This window comes from Carassius gibelio, chromosome A8 (genome assembly GCF_023724105.1).
Source record: "Carassius gibelio isolate Cgi1373 ecotype wild population from Czech Republic chromosome A8, carGib1.2-hapl.c, whole genome shotgun sequence".
Classification (NCBI taxonomy): Eukaryota; Metazoa; Chordata; class Actinopteri; order Cypriniformes; family Cyprinidae; genus Carassius; species Carassius gibelio.
This window is the reverse complement of record NC_068378.1, coordinates 14,188,272-14,207,032: the sequence shown is the minus strand read 5'-3', so window position 1 is coordinate 14,207,032 and position 18,761 is coordinate 14,188,272. Positions and strand designations below refer to the sequence as shown.

General features: G+C 37.5%; 1 pseudogene; it reads right to left on the bottom strand.

Moving 5' to 3' along the window:
• Positions 1-18,761, bottom strand: part of LOC128018131 (aminopeptidase O-like) — a 64,252-nt pseudogene that overhangs the window by 35,125 nt on the left and 10,366 nt on the right.

Here is an 18,761-nt window from a genome sequence, read left to right as displayed (position 1 = left end):
CATCATAAAGTACCTGCCGCACAACATTTTCACTTAGTAGTGAAATAGTTAAACATGATGCACTTAGCACATGCAAGCTCGATTCAATCGTTTCTGAGCTGAAGGACGTCATTCAAACTGACTGAAAGACACTAAATACAAAACATCAGGGTAAAAATCCTTCACTTCACACTTCACAAATCAAAAAAAACCTTCCAACTGTGTGATTTCCTCTCTTAGCCACTGAGTGATGCTCCAGGTACAAGTAATAGCAAATGCTACCCACAATTACACAATAAAGACGGTTCAAACCACAAACATCCTCAAAGACATTCTCAGAACAGAAGATCTACAGTTGTAAAAGTTACCGAGACCTCTTGAATGAAGCATACGAAGTGCTACAGTTCATATAGTAAAGAACTATCAATCTGCAAAGGAAGTAAGATATAAACAGGTGCTCAGGGAGCTTTAAGAGTTAAAAGAAGTGCTCTACCTCTCCTTTGACTTCTTGCACCGCTGGAGTCCGCAACCATTCTGAGCAGGCGTCCCTCAGCCACTGAACAAGAGGAAGAGATCAGCAGAATGTTGAGTGGAGAGAGAGAGAGAGAGAGAGAGAGAGAGAGAATCACTTGTTCCTTGAAAGGAACTAACCACTCAACACAGCAAGCTCTGCGACCAGGAGCTCGAGTCTAAAATAGAGGACAAAATCCCCTCATTAATTTGAAATGAAGTTCTCCTCTAAAGATCCTCGCTTGCGACTCCTGCAAGATCTTCTGCACGCTCGCACTGCACTTAACCTTATTAAAGCTCACACTGTCGGCGCACTGAATACCTTCCCTCACTGAGAGAGGGAGGAAAGAGAAAGGAGGGGAGCGAGTGAGAAAAGGAGGAGGCAGAGAGATGAGGAGTGCATGTGGGGGAGCAGACGGCAGTAACGGCAGTAAAAGGTCTGGGAGCGAGGCTTCACTGTAATCAACAGCGTTGACTCCCCGTGCACCCAGAGGAGGGGCCGTTTGTCTCTCTCTTTGTCACACACACCCAAGCATGAACACACACTTTTCTCACGGGGCCGCTGCTTTCAGAGGGACTGTCTCTTTAAAACTGATGAGCCGTGTGTGCGTAGAGGTGTGTAAACACAAAGGCAGGATCTCACAGACAGGCTGACATTACCTCTCGCAGGTAATAAGAAACATGGGAGATAAGAGGAGCAAAAACAGACCCAATGATGTCCCCTATCCATCATAAAATAGTCAAGTAACAAGATTAGGTATTACTATATACATATACTGTACCATAATACATCTGCTCTGAAAATATTTTTGTTATCAAGTTGAATTTTTACACCTCTTCTAGAGAAAGTGAGTGTTGTGGTTGGACAACAAGGCATTGCTTGTGATCGATTGGTTGCTAGAGGGTTATTGACTGGCTCAGGTAAAAAGAGCCCACATCTATAGGTCCTGTTCAGACAGGCAGCTAAATTTTGCTTTGCAAAAATTTGCAAAAATCTTTCTGTCTATCTGACCTAAAGCGTTGTAGTTTTGTAACTTGAACCCGGGTTATCAAAGTTCTATGATTCAGATTTTATTTGAGTCTATTTTGCAATAGTTTCTCGCTATAAGAGTTAGTTTTATTCCTTATTTAATTTTGTGTATGTTTTTAATTTTTGTTTTTTGCTTCCAAAGATATTGTGTTAAATAATATAATTTACATTTTGTAAAATGTGAAAATGTTATAATATATCATATAAAATAAATGTTTGTAAAACTAAACTTAGTTTTAATTAATCATTTAATAATTAAATGATTAATTAAATTTTTGTTTGAAGTTTTGAAGTCATAAAAACATTTTCCAATTACAGTATAATAGTTTTAACTTTATTTCGGTCTACAGAAAAAAAAATCTGTCTACAAATAATTATGAAAAGTCAGTCTATTAATTTTTCCATCCGTTTATTGTCCGCTAGGCGAAATTTGTAATTAAGATTGCTTAGAGATGTATCACACCTCTCCTCAACAAAGTGCATCTTTATGTGCATGTATGACTTTATTAGCCCCTCTAAGAGTTAAATAAATGTATTTTTGTTTCCCCAAGAGAAAAGAAAAAAAAGTCGGTGAAATGTGTGCATGTCTATATATGTGTGTTTATTGACTTTTGTGCACTTTCGGGAAAGGAGAGTGGGCAGAGCAGAATTTGACTCTCGAGCTTCAAACTGCCATTGTTAACTTGGATACCACACATAGCAGTTTTACGGCCCAGATTGCCTGGTTCATTCCCGGCACAGCCAGGCCTTTGTGCGCCTGCAAGACACTGCAATCAGCCCCCTCTCATTGCCAAACTCGTAAAGTAGGCACACAAACACACTTGCAAACTCCCATCTCACACACACTGACGGTATATACGGTAAATGTATTATTTCTGTATTAGTACGTCTGTACGAACTCCTAAACATGGCGTGCTCAGAACTAAATTAGTGTTGAACAGTTAACAGTGGGATGTTGCCCTTGTGTTGGCGGCACAATACTAGTGATGACAGACGTGCTAACTGCTCTCACAGCTCTCTGTCTGAACTTGAGAAGTTTATTTTTATTTTTTATATTTTCTCATCTGTCAAATGATCTGTTCCTTGCTACTTTATTAATACTCATTCCTGGTCTTATTGTGCTTGATATGATTCATTGATGAACAAAACCGATTCATCTTTGTAATCATTCATCAAAATCAAACTTTCTTTTAGGTCAACCACATGCTACAAAGCTGAAGGTCGTCACCTCTGCACAGTTAAAGGCCGAGCTTATTGTTTTCAGTAGTGTTAATACACAATTTACACAACTAAAAGCAAACTACTGTATGAACAACAATTATTATACATTAAATAAGATTATTCCCCTCGCCAACTGTAATTATGATTGTAAATTTCTAATTTTCAGTCAAATTTCATACACAGAGCAACACAAGTGCTGATTTATGTGAACGCGTGTCAACAAATAACACAAAGGATTGGCTTACAGACGATTATTTACACCGATTGGCACAAAAAATGTTGATGAGACAGCATTTGGGCAGACATGGGATTTCATTAGCTGTTGCTCATTGCTACTCTTTTGCTAGCGAGTTTGTCACTCATATACAATTTTTTTTTCCTCAAACAGATTTTTTTCATCTTTTTTTCTTAACAAAAAAAGATGCTTTCCTGCACTACATTTTGTGTTCTAGTTTAATACAATCGTGCACACAAACACACTCAAACAAAAAGAGCTGGACAAAGATACACTTTCAAACCCATCCCTCAAACACACACATACACACACACACCCAGTTCCTCTTTTGAGTGATAAAATAACTGGATATGAGCTTGCACCTGATCGCTATGGTGGCACTAGATTTTTGTAAAACACAAAAGGTATTTTGAAAAATGATTTCTTGTACATTCAGTGAAAGTCAAATTTAAATCCAATGTGGTTTTGGAAGAAATTCATACAGGTTTGGAAGAAGATAAGTCAACTATCCTTGTTTTTTAAGAAATTCTAAATCATGTATGCTTCGTGAAGAAGGCAAAACCAAAATATAATGTAATAAACTACAAACTTTAAATATAAAACAAATCCAAAGTGGTGGAGAAAGCGGGAGAGATGTTGATTAAACATTTTAAATAAAATATTGAATTCATTATTCAAAATTATTATTAAAATAGATCAGTATATTTTTAAATTGATTATTTTAAACATTATTTGTATGCATTATGTATTTATAGAGCATTACGCTTTTAGCTTAGCAACTTGCTAACATCAAACTCAATTGAAATCAACAGCAAGCCAAGTCTCGTGAGTGGAGTGCTACTTGTAAGTTGCTAAATGCTATCCTTATCTGTCCAACGAGGTTCTATGACATCTAGGATACTTACTTAGGATACTACTGACTTAGAAGCCCCCATCCTATTTAGGCAATGGGATGAGTGCTAGGTTTTGAAACAAAGTTCTAGTTCTCTTAAACCAGCTTAAATTTGCCTAATGTCTTGAACCACAGCTACTGCCATACAGGCGCACCCCAGCTAATGAACTGAAAGCTGCTTTGCTTTTCTGTACAAAAGGTACACGTTAGGGTTGGGATTTGACAGGCTGCTCTGAGCATATCCTTTCAGCATCAACCCACAGCGAGCCGAGTCAAGGAAGGTCATGAGATTCAGACTGTCCCAGCCTCAAATGTTTGCCATCTTACAAAATAGCACAATGAAAAAGAAAACGCCATTCCAATCTCATCCCGCCCTTTTGTATGTGTGTGTGTATGTGGCTGTGATTGTTTATTGTTGGGTTCAACTATTTCCTGTCATTATTTATATAGATGAACGTTTGAGAAGAACATATTTTTAAAGTCAAAGCAATGGCTTCAAACAGGAGAAAAAAACAAGGATTTTATCCAAAAGCAAAACCAGTGCTGTTCCAGTGCTGATTTTGGCAGCTACGCGTCATTAGATCTAATGGCGGCGTCAATGAAAATGGCACCGCACGTCAGTCTAGTTGGCGAATGAGTGTAAATCAAGCACAAAACTGAGACAAACTGTGCTGGAAGGGAGAGAGATGGATTTTTTAATGCATTTCTTTGAGACGTATAGACTCAATGGATGAACGGAAAGGCTTTTGTGGTCTTCACTGGTTATTATAAAACAAACAATTCTTAATGTAAAAAACGATCTTCATTCAACAGAGTAGATTCCACATACACAGCCTCCACAGTATTCGCTGGAATCATGATATTTTCACAACTAAATCATCGTTCAAACTGTAAAATGCTAAATCCTATATTAAACTAAAAACACACATTTACCATTTTGTATTAGTCATCAATTGTTTAAGAGCTCATGGCAGCCCAGTTTAGAAATGCTTGAGAGTTTAAATGGATCTTAAAGCAGGAGGGAAACTGCTTCTTTCATGCCATGTGTCGGTCCAGGAGAGATATATGCAAGTGCTCTATGTTTTATTGCTCAAGAGGAAATGGATTAAAAACGGTTTTACATTCTGGGTGACAGGCATGAGAGGTAACACCACTACATCTTTTACATGTTGTGTAACACGCCTGCTTTTACTCAGAGTATTTAATTTGGCTTGAAATAGATCTTAGCTTTCTTCTTCTTACCTTTGGCCTTTCAGGTGTATCTAACCAGTTTGAAAAGAAGATTTCCAGTGTGATGCCTTGTCTGAAAGAGAAAAGTGATAAATTCAGCAATTGAAATAAATCAAGGACTTTGGACTTTTAAATTCATGAAAATCTTTCAAATTTAAAAGCAACCTTAGCAAAAAGTCTAGATGCAATGCAAGTATCTGGGTTGGGCAAAGTTCAAAATTGAGAATTTGGCACCTTTTCAATTCACAAGTTGGCACTGGCCACATGGCACATGCCATTAAACTGGCCACATGCCACAGGATGTTGAACTGGAAGGACAGGAAGAGGAATTACTGAATTGCAATTAAAAAATACAACATATGGTTTAAAGGGGTCATATGATACAATTTCAAGTTTAACTTTATCTTTGGAGTGTTACAAGCTGTTCCTGATTAGATAAGATCCCTAAAGTTGCAAAGACTAAAGTCTCAAACTCAAAGAGATATTCTTAATAAAAGTTTAGACTCGTTCACGCCCTCCTAAAACCCCTCATTTAAACATGTCCCCACATGTCTACGTCACAATGTGGGAAGATTTGCATAATGCCACCCAAATGTTCAAGCAAAGAAAGAAGGGGTAACTTTGATTCTCGCTGTTGCCATCGGCAGCATGTTGTGGAGGCGTTGTTTCATTGTGAAAGTGAAAAAACTTAGTTTGGCCTTCCAAAAGAGGACATAACTGTTCCGGAACAGTTTATCCTAAATATTAAAATGTGTGCAGCCCATTTTATAGAGGACTGTTTTCTGATCCTGGAAGAGTAGACTAAATTCCCGGCTGTTCTGACTCACAGCCTGTAAGTACGTTTACATATTTAAAGGATTTGCCACTGATAATTCAAATGCAAGTTTTGAGCAGTGTAGAGTAGCGCTTGTTTCTCCGATCACAAATGCAGACATGGTTTTATGTTTATGCGGGGCGATGCAACACAACGTGTAAAAACATGTAATTATGTCCCCACTGGATTCAACAAATGGCTTGTTTGTAATGGGTTTTATTGTTTTTATCTTGTCGTTCCAGTGTTCTGACCGGGAGACGCATCACAGTATGGCAAGTGGCATAACAGTTCCATCACACACTTGAGGCATTCAGCCGATGACAAGGCACTGGATAGCTGGCCAATCAGAGCACATCTTGCTTTTCAGATGGATGAGCTTTGTAAAAAACTATGCATTTCAAAAAGGTGGAGAAACAATATTGTATAGTAGGAGACCTCCCAGTGCTTTCGCATTTTTCTCCTATTTGGGAAAAGTTTGGGGTTCAAATTGTGGATGAATAAGGGCATGATTAGATTTGAACTCTGAATGGTGCATAACCCTTGTGACAACAGAGTACAGATTTACTTTTCTTTTCTCCTCTCAAAAGTATTTTTCTCTGGCTGTAATTGAAGTCATTCCCCACTCACTTCATATCCATCTTGTTAACATGCAAGAGTGCAGACACATGCATGCACTCACACACAAACACAAAGCACATATAATCAACTGATGGACTGTCTCAGACAGGAATAACCCGTCTCAAACACATGTGGCCCTTTGACACAACAGTTGAGCACATTTAGGTGATGACAAATGAAATGGTGGAAATTTCCATCTCAGCATCAAAGAGAGAAAAGCCCTGAGTGTCGAAGCAAATCACTAAGCTCACTGGACTGTGATTACTAAATAACAGCACTGTCATGCCACGGCGTGTTGTTGCGGAATAAAAGCAAGGCTCATTTTACAAGCAAATATGCAAATGCACGCTGAGTTGATTTAAAGGGATAGTTCACCTAAAAATGAATAATTGATGTTTATCTGCTTACCTCCAGGGCATCCAAAATGTAGGTGACTTTGTTTCTTCAGTAGAACACAAATGAAGATATTTAATTCAAATCGTTGTAGTCAATCAAATGTATCGCCACGAGCCACAGGGTTTATTTTGGTTTTGTTTGTGTATGTATCTTTCTTTTTTTATTGTATGTTTTAGCCATGATTCCCTTTCATATATATTATAAGAGTGATAGACTGCAACGGTTTGACTTAAAAATCTCAGTTTGTGTTCTACTGAAGAAACAAAGTCACCTACATCTTGGATGCCCTGGGGGTAAGCAGATAAACATTACATTTACGTTTTTGGGTGAACTATCCCTTTAATGAAGCATCAATGCTAATCCAAAGAACCTGTAAACACTTTAAGAATGTAAGAAAAAAATCTGTTCTTATTAGTCACGCTGTTATATATATATGTATATTTAATACCTTCTAACTCACTTAAAAATGGAATAATAGCTTTTGAAAGCATGCTGCATCAGTTCTCCAATGATTAATCAACACTTCTTTAAAAATGCATAATAGCAACCATAGTTTCTGGCATAAAACCTTAAGTAAAATCATAAAACATGAATATGTGAGGTCCTTCAAGTGTAAAACATGATTTGTCCCTTTGTTTCATGTATTATTTTGATGACAATACATGATAACATGACTTCATAACAAAGCTTACTGGAGTATGTTTAACAAGAAAATACTATCTCAGTCTTTTTTATTCAATGCGTTATTTGCAGTTTCTTTGTAATTATTTGTGAAACCACCCATTTAATTTATTTTTTTGTCAGTGTAGTTACTGAAACTATAGTCAAATCTTACACTGCCCATGCAAAACTCTCCTGCATGAAGGTGTTGTGAGTGGTTTGCGGCATGTTGTTATGTCTGTGTTTGGTTGCTAGGGAGTACTGGGTGGTTACTACGTGGTTGGTTACTGGCCTGAGCCCACCCCAAGCTTAAAATTTTAGGATTTCCTCGTCCATTTTTTTAATCCAGCATAAGAAAACTTTATTAATACCAAAAAAGGATCAAAGTAAAGCACAGGTATCTAAAACAAATTAGGTGCACATGTACTTCATTAACTGGGAGGTGGTGTACTGTAGGAAGAACAGTTGATTTGTCTTTGATTTGACACAAGGAGGCCCATCTGTGATTGTTTCACCACATCAATCTGCTGTTCCAGCGTTGTGCCGCCATGAATGTTTACATTTCTGAGAGGCAGACACAAATATTGAACGCCCTTACCTTTCAGTTTAATGCAATTCAATCAATCTTCAGCCAGTGGCTAGGCCTTAATGAGCAAATGGAGACTACACAAAACCGAAAGAGCGAAATGAGACACAGGAGAGGAGAGATGGGGGGGTGGGGGGGGTTGTTGGACATCATAGGTAATAGAGAGAAGAGAGAATGAATGAATGCAAAGAGCTGATTGTTTACAGTTTGCCATGAAACCAATATTTCTGAAGCCGAAACTAAAACAGTGAAATTTCACGACTGTAGATACAAAAATACAACTAAAATCCTGAACAAAAAAATGTATATTTACTAAGTTAAATAGCAAAAATAATAATTACAATTAATGTAAATAATTAAATAAAAAGTGTACTCACTACACATATTTCTCAGTTGATAAATACTGCTTGAAGCAAACAGTCATTAAAGAAGAATTGAATAAGAGCAGTAAGTGATTTTTTCCCCAGTAATGTTACGACTAACATTAACATTCTGATTCTGGATCATACATATACGGCTGTATCTGACTGTTAGCCATGGTTTGTTTTGGATGATGGTTTTTTCCTCACGGTAATAATGTCACAGTTTCCAGATGCTCTCAACGCAAAAACCTACTCGCGCTCGTGATTCTTTAGCTCCGCCCACACGTCACGCCTCCAGCCGGTCGTGTTTTTCCGGGAAAAAACGGTACAGACTATCTTTCTCTTATAAATATAATAAAACTAAAGACTTTTTGGAGTTATGAAGGATGCAGTACTACTCTTTAGGTACTTAAGATTAACTGGATTTTGAGTGAAAACGAGCATTTCACCCCCCCCCCCCCCCCCTTTAAACAACACCTTCTCCAGACAAAGAGGGAACTTCTCCATCTTTAAAGAGTAATCTTTGTGCGAATCCGGCATTAAACTGATTGAGATTGAGGAAGTTGTCCTCAGCAAGCTGTCCTCAGCAAAATGTGCTGCACATAGTTTTACATGTGGATTATAGTTTTCGGGAACCGAGTTAAACATAAATTGTAACCATTATTCTCCAAGTACAGCGTCCCTGGGAAGCCCAAACAAAGGTGATTGGACTCCGAGATGAAAATAACAGTGTTTTGACGACATTGTGACAAACACTAACGCAGCTCTTCCTCTTCTCCGTCGGAGTGCAACAAGATCACGCCCCCTTTTTTGTGTATTCCTGTGGGCGGAGGTTAGTCAAAAAACTGTTTTAGTGACGTCATTACTGCAGGGTCTAGAGGGATGTAGTCCAAACTGGTCGTTCGATGTTGGCAATTCTGTTAAATAAAATATCTCGCTTGACATTGAACTTTGAGCTTTAGAATTTTACAGATATTATTTATACTCTAACAACAACATTACACACTAATTAAAATTTAAAACTTGGGGTACCGAAGAACGGTACCTTTAATGACAGACCTACTGTGATACCCTCAGTCTCTCTGCACTCTCAAACTACTTTAATATTTGTATATTCTTCATCTTTACTTCAATATTGTTACACTCATTCATCATTGCATTGCTTCACATGATTATAGATCTTTCACTCATGAAGTTCACAGTTTTGTACCCTTGCCTTCTCATCAGATTTTTTAAATACTATTTCACTTCAAATAAGAGTTTGTAATGTTGTGATTCACTTGTAGATAGTTAGCTTGGTTCAGTTGGTTTTTAAAATTAAAAAAAAAAATACTTCAGGAACTAAAGGGGTGTTTGCCACATGGCATGAATTTGCAAATTCAAATGAAGTTACCACTAAAAAGCAATTATCTGTTTTCTATATTAACCAAAAGCTATATTAACTCTCATTTGGTGCTAGGTGAGTGTTAATTTTGGACCCTGAATGCAAGTGTCAAAAATCTATCTCAAATCAAGTTAAGCATAACACCTTTAAGGGAATTGGTGCATTATTTCACTAACACAAGCTGATGGAATGAAGGTGAGATTGAAACACTGGCCAAAATAGATAGATGCCGTCCAACAGCAACATCTAAATGAATTCTGTCTAAATGAACAGACATCTCCCGTGCAGGACAAGCTCACCTGAGACAGACTGAGCTGCCCATGGAATCTTTCCACAAACACTTTGAAGAAGTGCAGGGACTTCTCCTCGCCTACCTGATCAGCCAAAAACTTCAAGAGGAAGTAGCCCTGAGAGAAAGAGAGAGAGAGCAAATCTACATTACTCGAATCTTCCAGATGTCCCTGAGGACTCTGCGCTTTGAGCTTTCAGACGAACCTTCAGATAGTGCACCTGCATGAAGGGTTTTTCTGGGTTGAGGGTAGTTTCACTCCTGATGCACCAGACTCGCTCACTTCCCCTGTGTTCTCTTTACTGGGCCTGTGTGCAGATACACAAACATATGCAAAAACACAAACACCACATGAATCTGTGACTATGGTATTACAAGGCAAAGTGCTGCATCTGCAGTGCTCTGCACAGGACACTTATACTTACATCAGCATACATTAAGACCTCCTAACAATTTACTAAATGTGGAAACAATTGCATTCATGTAACCATTACATCCCTGATAGCTTCTCTGTGCGCAGCACCATAGATTACAGTAATGCTCCCTCTTTATAGCTCTTCGGTGCATACAGTAAGTGCACACTGAGATAAGTGTACGATTGTTAAGTCATGAGACACAAGGCATTTTTTTACCACTAACTTCTTTGTTTTTAACAGTTCAATAAATAAGTTCATATTGAGCATCTTACTTTATTAGAAATAATGTTGGCAGTTACATTGTGTGCATTTTTGTAATGAAACATCAATTAAATTAAAATAGTTCCAAACCAAGTCAAAGCAGAACTGCCGCTGCACATTTAGTTCCAGAATAAATCAGTATTTTTGAAGAAATCGGTTAAATTAATGATTCAGTGACTCAACTGGCTGCATCCATATATGTATACTTCCCTACAATATAAATGCAGATTACATTTATATTACACACATTCATACTATATAGATCATACATTTCAGTGGTCACAAAGTAAGTTCATATTCAAATTAAGTACCAACTAAGAGAAAATATGATTTGGGACCCAGCCCGGATTTTGCTCCTGGATGAATTCGTGTTTTGAATAATTAGGTAGAATGAATTATTTAATGACTTGCTCATATAGACTGTAATTTGTCGCCGCCTACTCTTTGTAACCTCCATAGAGTCACTAAATCCCAGACAGTCTGTCTTCAACATCCAAACACAGATAAGCCAATCAAAATTGAGAAATGTTGAGTTACCAATGAATCATTACATAGAATATTTAAATTTGCCATTTAATTTTTTCTTTTGAGGTTTTTCAGCATCAGACAGGCTTAGTTCTCACGACTCAGGCCAATGGAGTGTTTCCTTCCTATGGTCAAAGGTGCTGTAGATTGCGAGAGACAAACAGAGCTTTGAGTGCTGGGCGTCTCTGCGTGTGATGACGACCTCGGTTAAAAACTATTGATCTTCTTTGGGAGATTAACTGGTCTTGCCAATAAAAGGCTCTTGTAAAGATCTGGTCGATACCCAGGCGCCGCTAACTAGACAACAGCAAGTTTTTTTATACTTTTATTTTCTTGCAGACATATGGGCGTGCAGCTATATGTGTGCAGTATTTTTCTAGCCATCATAACCTGCTTTTGTTTGCTTCTTTGTGTCACAGGTTTGATCGTGATAAAGAGCAGTATGATTGATCATGCTCTAATGCCTTATCTCTGTGAGCATGTGCCCCCAGAGCAGGTCTACGCTGTCGAATTCCACAAGGAAATGAGGGAAAAGGGACAGATGTCTTCCCATATATGGAAATATAGTCTATGGAGATGAAGAAAATATATTCTGTCTGATAGTTCCACTAGTGGAGCTTATACAGAAAAACTGTAATGAACTAAATCTTCACTTTTCCTGAACAAAAAGCCGCTGTGACGTTAAAGCGTTGCTATGTGGTTGCTAAGGTGTTCTAATTACACATTTCAACTCATTTTAATATTCATACGCATATGGCCCAGTTCATCCTCCAATGAAGTGTTCAGAATTTTTTTCACCAATGCTACCAGTTAAAAATAATTCAAATGTATTACATTAATTATAATTAACCAATTATATTGTTCAACAGTCAAAATTAACAACATTAATAATTATTTAATAATTAAATGCATACATATATTAAATCAAAGATTAATGCAAACCTAAATTATTACAATATCATCAACATTGGCTGCTCATTTACATAAAACAACAACAAATAAATGTGTTAGCTGATCATGTCAACTTGCTGTTTTCAGATCCTCCTCAGAATACAGTTACAGGTCTAGTAGAGCCCAAATGGCTTCACAGCTGCCTTCTTTCTGTATTTGGGACACTTGTGCTTGTACATTATTGATGCTTACATTTGGTTCCCATCCAAAAATAAAGAGCAATGTCTTTCTCCCTTCCTCTCTCTCTCCGTCTCTCGCTGTATGGGAGAGAGTGATAAGGGTGAGCTGCTTTAAAAGGCATGCCTTATTTTTCCTGGTCACACAGGCTTTTGCATGTGTGTTTGTGGAAGTGCCCACAGCAGCCCAATGAAAAGGGTGAAAGGTATTCATCGAGCACAATAGGCAGCCTTCCTTTCCAGAAGGATGCATAGATGAACGAATAAATAAACATATTCTCAAGTGTCAAAATCAAAGAAAGTGACTAACGTTTCCCCTATGTCCACTCTTTTTGTTTGATGTCTGAGTGACTTTTTCCACAGTTGAATGAATGTTTTATGTCAGTTTAACTACATCCATGGTAAAATCAGTTTTAGTGGTAAAAATGGTTTTAAATATGTCTGAATGCTAGCACATTTTGTAGTCTATAAATATAAAACTTTCACTTTTAACATTGGTTTCTAGTTAATCTATGCAAGGAGATCAACACTTAAAACTTGTCCATACTGAGATGGATGTTCAGTGCAAAAGTTTGCTGCAATAAACACTTTAATTTGAACAGATGTGAAAAATTGGACCAAAAATGTTACATTTGACCAAACTTTTTGTGATGAATGTTTGACCAGAGATATACTAAACGCATAGATGTTCAATCTTTGAAAATGATCTAGAATTGAAATACATGTTTATTACTTAACTAATAGTTTACTTGACATGTTTTATTCACAAGACAGGCATTTTTCCAGACTGTCTGAACATTTCATCCCTGAGATTATAGTGGGTGTGGGCCCCTCAAAGCAGAGGAAGGGCCAGACACATGCTGTCAGGTGGATCTTCAAAACCTGCTGGTATTGTGACAGCTGAATTCCTGTCAAGCTCTATCATTCTGTCACACACACACACTCTCATTTTCTCACTGTTAAAAGTTAAGCAGGGTTAATCTACTCCTACCTCAAACCTACATAACCTTGAGTGATTCTGTGCTCTTCATATGAGAACATTACATTACATCTCATATCAAATAACACTTATGCATTAACATGCTCAGAATTATTCTGTGCAGACTGAAATGTCACAACTATTTCAAGCTCTTGCTTAAATCTATCTTGAGAGTGCCTGACAATTTAATGGCATATACGGTTTTTAAATATACTGTTTCCAACAGAACATTAGTTAAACATTATGTCACTGCTTTGCTTTAGGACCCAGATTTTACATTGGGTTTAAAATCAATTATTGAAATGTATTAATATTACCATGAATTTGTTCTTAAACACACAAATTATTAAAGGGATAGTTCACCCAAAAATTAAAATTCTGTTATCATTTACTCACTTTCTTAGAAAATATATTTTGAAGATTGCTGGTAATCAAACAGTTGGCGGTTGCCATTGACTTCCACAGTATTTTTTGTTTCCTACTATGGAAATCAATGGCAGCCACCAACAGAACAGCATTTTTTTTTAATGGAAATCTTTTGTAACATTATAAATGTCTTTACAGTCATTTTTGATCCATTTACAGCATGACAAATGTGTGAACGAAGTGTGAAAAAAATGCATGATTGCAATTATCTCAGTAAATGTAATCTGATGTAAACAAATTGCATTTACTGACTAAAACTTGTAAGATTACTTCATAACTAAGACATGTTAGGTCTAAAACAGCTTTTAAGAGTGAACTGTTGTGGACTGTTGTGATTGCAGATGATGGAGTAAAGAGGGAATATGGACAGAGAGACTGGCAGTTAGATGAGTAGGAAAGCAAAAAGCGAGACAGAGTGAATGAGAGACATTGTCAATCATACCTGAGGACCTGCAGCTCTTCTTCAGAGTCCAGAAACTGATCACTCCGTCTCCTCCAGCCTTCAACTGGCTCTGCTCTTCAGCCTCTCTACAACCCAGCTGAGAAAGACAAAAGAAAGCAAACAACTGTAAATGAAAACACAAACTGAGGAATGCACTTCTGACAGCATCATGTGGAGAAAGTTTAACTTCAAGGTGAAGTGAAGCTCGTCATTTCTGCAGCATTAGTGTCATCAGATGGAACTAACATGCTTCCCCAAACACAAACATCAGCCATTGCTCAGACAAACAGATAGTCTCGCCCCAGAATCATGCCATTGGTTAAGCCAGTGTTGCTGTTGTCAGGCTGTTAAAGATGCTCCAACAACTGAGCGATGTTTTGATAGTGCCACAGAGCCGCAGTGTTTACACTCTTCAGGGAAATCAACCTATGAATGACCTACTGATAGCTGCCTCTGAATATTAAACTGGGATAAGAGAAAGTCACTGAAAACATCAATGAAATTACACACTCCAGCTTAAATGCTGCTTTTTGAAAAACGTATTGGAAACATTCCATTAGCACAACAATAGTTTTCAATTCAGAGCCGGCAAACACAGATTATAAATACATTCTGAATGAACTGAAGAGCTGCGTGGATGTGGAGCGCAATCACACTCCACAGGCTTGAGGTTGTGAGTCATTATTAGCTATCTCATTCTTTGCCGGATGTGAAGTGTTCCAGTTAATGCTGAAAATTTAATTTCAAACTCATTTTATACTCTCACCAGCCAGCATGCAGTGTCTTAATAGGTGTGTAATGAATTTTGGTAAACACAATGAATTAAATTTTCTTTCTTTTTTTTTTTTTTTCTTTTTTTTTTTTTTGCTGTTAAAGAGGCAATATGAAGAAATGATTTGGAAATTACCTAAGATGTACTCAGTCTTAGATTGGATGCACATAAATAGTCAAAGATTCAACTTTGTGGTGATAACTGCTGAACGTGGCTCCAGAATACATCCTCTAAATAAGTGGCAAAACCCTCGTTGATCCATTCTTCCGTGCTCCGATGGCCAGCCCGAACCAGGAACAGGCGATTTCATGGCACAGTCTCACCCCACAGAGATTCCTCTCACCCGTTAACAAGCTTTGAGACAGGAACACGATATGTGGACTAAAAAACAAGAGAAATCACAGTCAGCTGATTTATTTTCATATTTTAAGAAGAAACTTGAAAAACAGATTAGGACTGAACATCATGGCTGTATTTGGTCTACTAACAAATCATTTGTTGTAACATTACTGCGGGAGATGAGAACTTTGAGCTCTGATCTAGTTTTAACATGTCGTAAGACTCAGCCACCCTGAAAGAACATCAGAGTGTGGGATTTTCTCTCCTTTAGACAGTCTATCGTTAAGGAGGTGGAGCTCTCAGCCGAAATGAGGCCTGTTTGCTTCCAAGTGGATTTCAGAGTAGCCACCCATGCCGCACCCTTCACCAAACAATCTGGGTGCATTTTCTCATAGCGAATTACAAGATGTATAACTGTCATCGGATGTTACTGTGATAAGTTCCACTATGAAATGTGCTGAACGACAACACTGTAAGCTGGAAAAAATGTCCACTGGAAGGTAAGGCTCTCTCTTTCAACTGTGTATGAAAAGAACATTACCTCAGGATTCAAACTGCACATAAAACCAGATGAAATATGGTATTGTTTGCCTCCACACCCGAAATTACCTTGAGTGACCTTTTCAACCAGATAGCCTTGTGTGTTTCGTACAGCAAATAGGCTGTTATCAAGACCATGTTCCAAACAAAGTTCCTATGATTCAGGAAAAACAAACCCCTTTCTTTTGTGTCCCAAGGCTTCGATTAGACCACATAATGCTTTTCAAATGTGACACATACCGTTGTAGATAGCCGCAATCGCTTTTTTCCCCTCACAAAATGAACCTGATAAAATAATCGGAGAGTTTTATGAATGCCTTTTTACCTTTGCAGCCAGACATTCACTTTGCCTGGGTCTGGAAAGAGTTTTCTTTACACAATGACCACAGCAACCAGCAGGAAATCAATAAAAAAAGCTCGGCCTTGACACTTGAGTTGAAGGTGGCAGGCATGCCTTTCATTCACACTGTTATGGCTCCCTAAAGTCATCGATATGTTATTTTAGAAGGATTCTGCGCGCCCAAAGAGTTTACTCTAAAGTAGAGCTAAGGGATTTAGAAAAAAAGCCCAGTCTCTGGATACCGATGACAGAAAATGGCCAGCACTGTTAAGAAGAAGTGTTAAACAACCAAAGAAGGTTCTTTAATAGTGGACACTGTCCAAATGGCAGAAAAAGGGATTTCTTCAGCAGCTACATACCATCGCTTTAACACTTGGAGAACCAGAGTCTGTTCAATGACCCTCTAACGCATATTTCTCACATAACAGGAAAGTAGTTTCCCATTATGGAAAGCTCTAACCTAATTGGCTAACTTTACACAACTTCCATGAGTAAAGGGAACATGTTTTGTTTTTCCTGGAAACAAATTCATGTTGAGTAGGTACCAGGTTGACACACTAAATAATCACTGGATCTGCCTAAACTTGCCAGGTGGACAGACAGATGGATGGACGGATGGATGGATAAATACATATTGTAGATAAATTGTGGGCAGTGGATGAAGGTTCATACAAAATTGAACTACACAGGTTCTCTTTTACATAATGCAATACACAAGCAAGCACATGTATACTGTATATAAATAAACCACTGCAACAATTCTTGGAAGATATCTTTACTGACAGATAGTGGAATCATGTCCTTTCATCAAAGAACAGGATATCACCACCTGCCCTGTAATTATCAGAGGAAACATTGAAAGTGGAATGTAATGGTTCAGATTTCAAAATCATCGTCATACTCCTCTCAACGTGGAATGTCGGATTCATGGAGGAGGAAAACTTGGTGGGAACAAATCATTCCCCATCTACATTAAGCCTCGCTGTTTATTTGTACCCTGTATAATTGCATTTTCTTTTCCGGTAAAAATGTCTACACATAAGATAACACACAAGATAACAAGATTGATATCCTTGAGAAAGAAAAATTGCTAAAAGAGATAGTTATGTAATTCCAAACCTGTATGACTTTTTCCTTCTGTAGAATACAAAACAATATTGGACACCATTAACATTCACAGCAAAAAAAACAAACAAAAAAAAAAAAACGTATTGTGTGTTGCACAGAAGAAAGTATCCCTTTACAGCTTTTTTGGCAACATTTTATTAAGAAACTAAATCTAACAAAAAATATAAAATATATATATTATCAATGGGTAAAGAACATTCAAGATGTATTCCCTGAAAAAGGCAAGTCTTACAAATCTTAACACAATGTACTTTGATTTTAGCCTATTATTTATTTCAAAGGGAATGCATGTGATGAGTCAAATCTTTCCACTGACCTTATTGGGGACAAAACCACAAGGCCAAAGTGGTCATAAATGCAAATGAGATGACGTAACAAATGACTACTTCATGTGCTTCAACAGCTGTACTGTTGATTGTCTATACAATATTTTTTTGCAGTATTGCTGAAGCAAGATCTCATAACTGGCCCACATCCTTCCTGTTGTGAACTGCAGGAAGACCTCCAGGAACTTTCAGCAGAAGTAGTGATGCCTGCAACATCATTTCAACATTTCAATGACTCCTTTTAGTTTTTTCATCAAATATTGCTCACCCATGAACCGAGTCATGCTACACTATTACACAACTATGCATATGATATTTATGCCTTTTTTGCATGAAACTCAAGTTTTCTTGAACAGACTTCTAAACGAACTTAAAGGCACCTGGTGAGTCAACAAGTGGGCTACTGTGCACTTTAAAAAGTACAAATTTGGTCAGGCAAAAGTAATACTTTGCCTTTTTAAAATGTCATCTATACACTTTGGTCTGAAATTATGCCAGTTTGGAAATCTGGATTTTGCAAAGCCAGACTAAATGGCCTAGATAACACAATAAAACTCATCATAGTCCTTAACGGTATGAATAGTCAATTAAATCAGAATAATTGGCTTACGGGTTGAATCTGGATTTAATACTTCAATGCATTGTGTCATGCATACTTGAGACAGCAAAACTGTTTTACAAATGCATATGTAAAAATGTACTTGCATGTACTAACATAAAACTATCATCAGTATACAATGCACATCAGACTCTGAAAAAGGGTAAGAACTCTTTTAAACTACAACATACTGAATTAAAAATGCACTAAGGACACCAACCTCCAACAAATGGCTAATTTATACTCCTGAATCCAGATCATTAGCCACCAGGCAATGACCAACCCCCAATGAGAAGTCTATGAGGTAGTGCTGTTTCAGACATTCAGAGCCATATT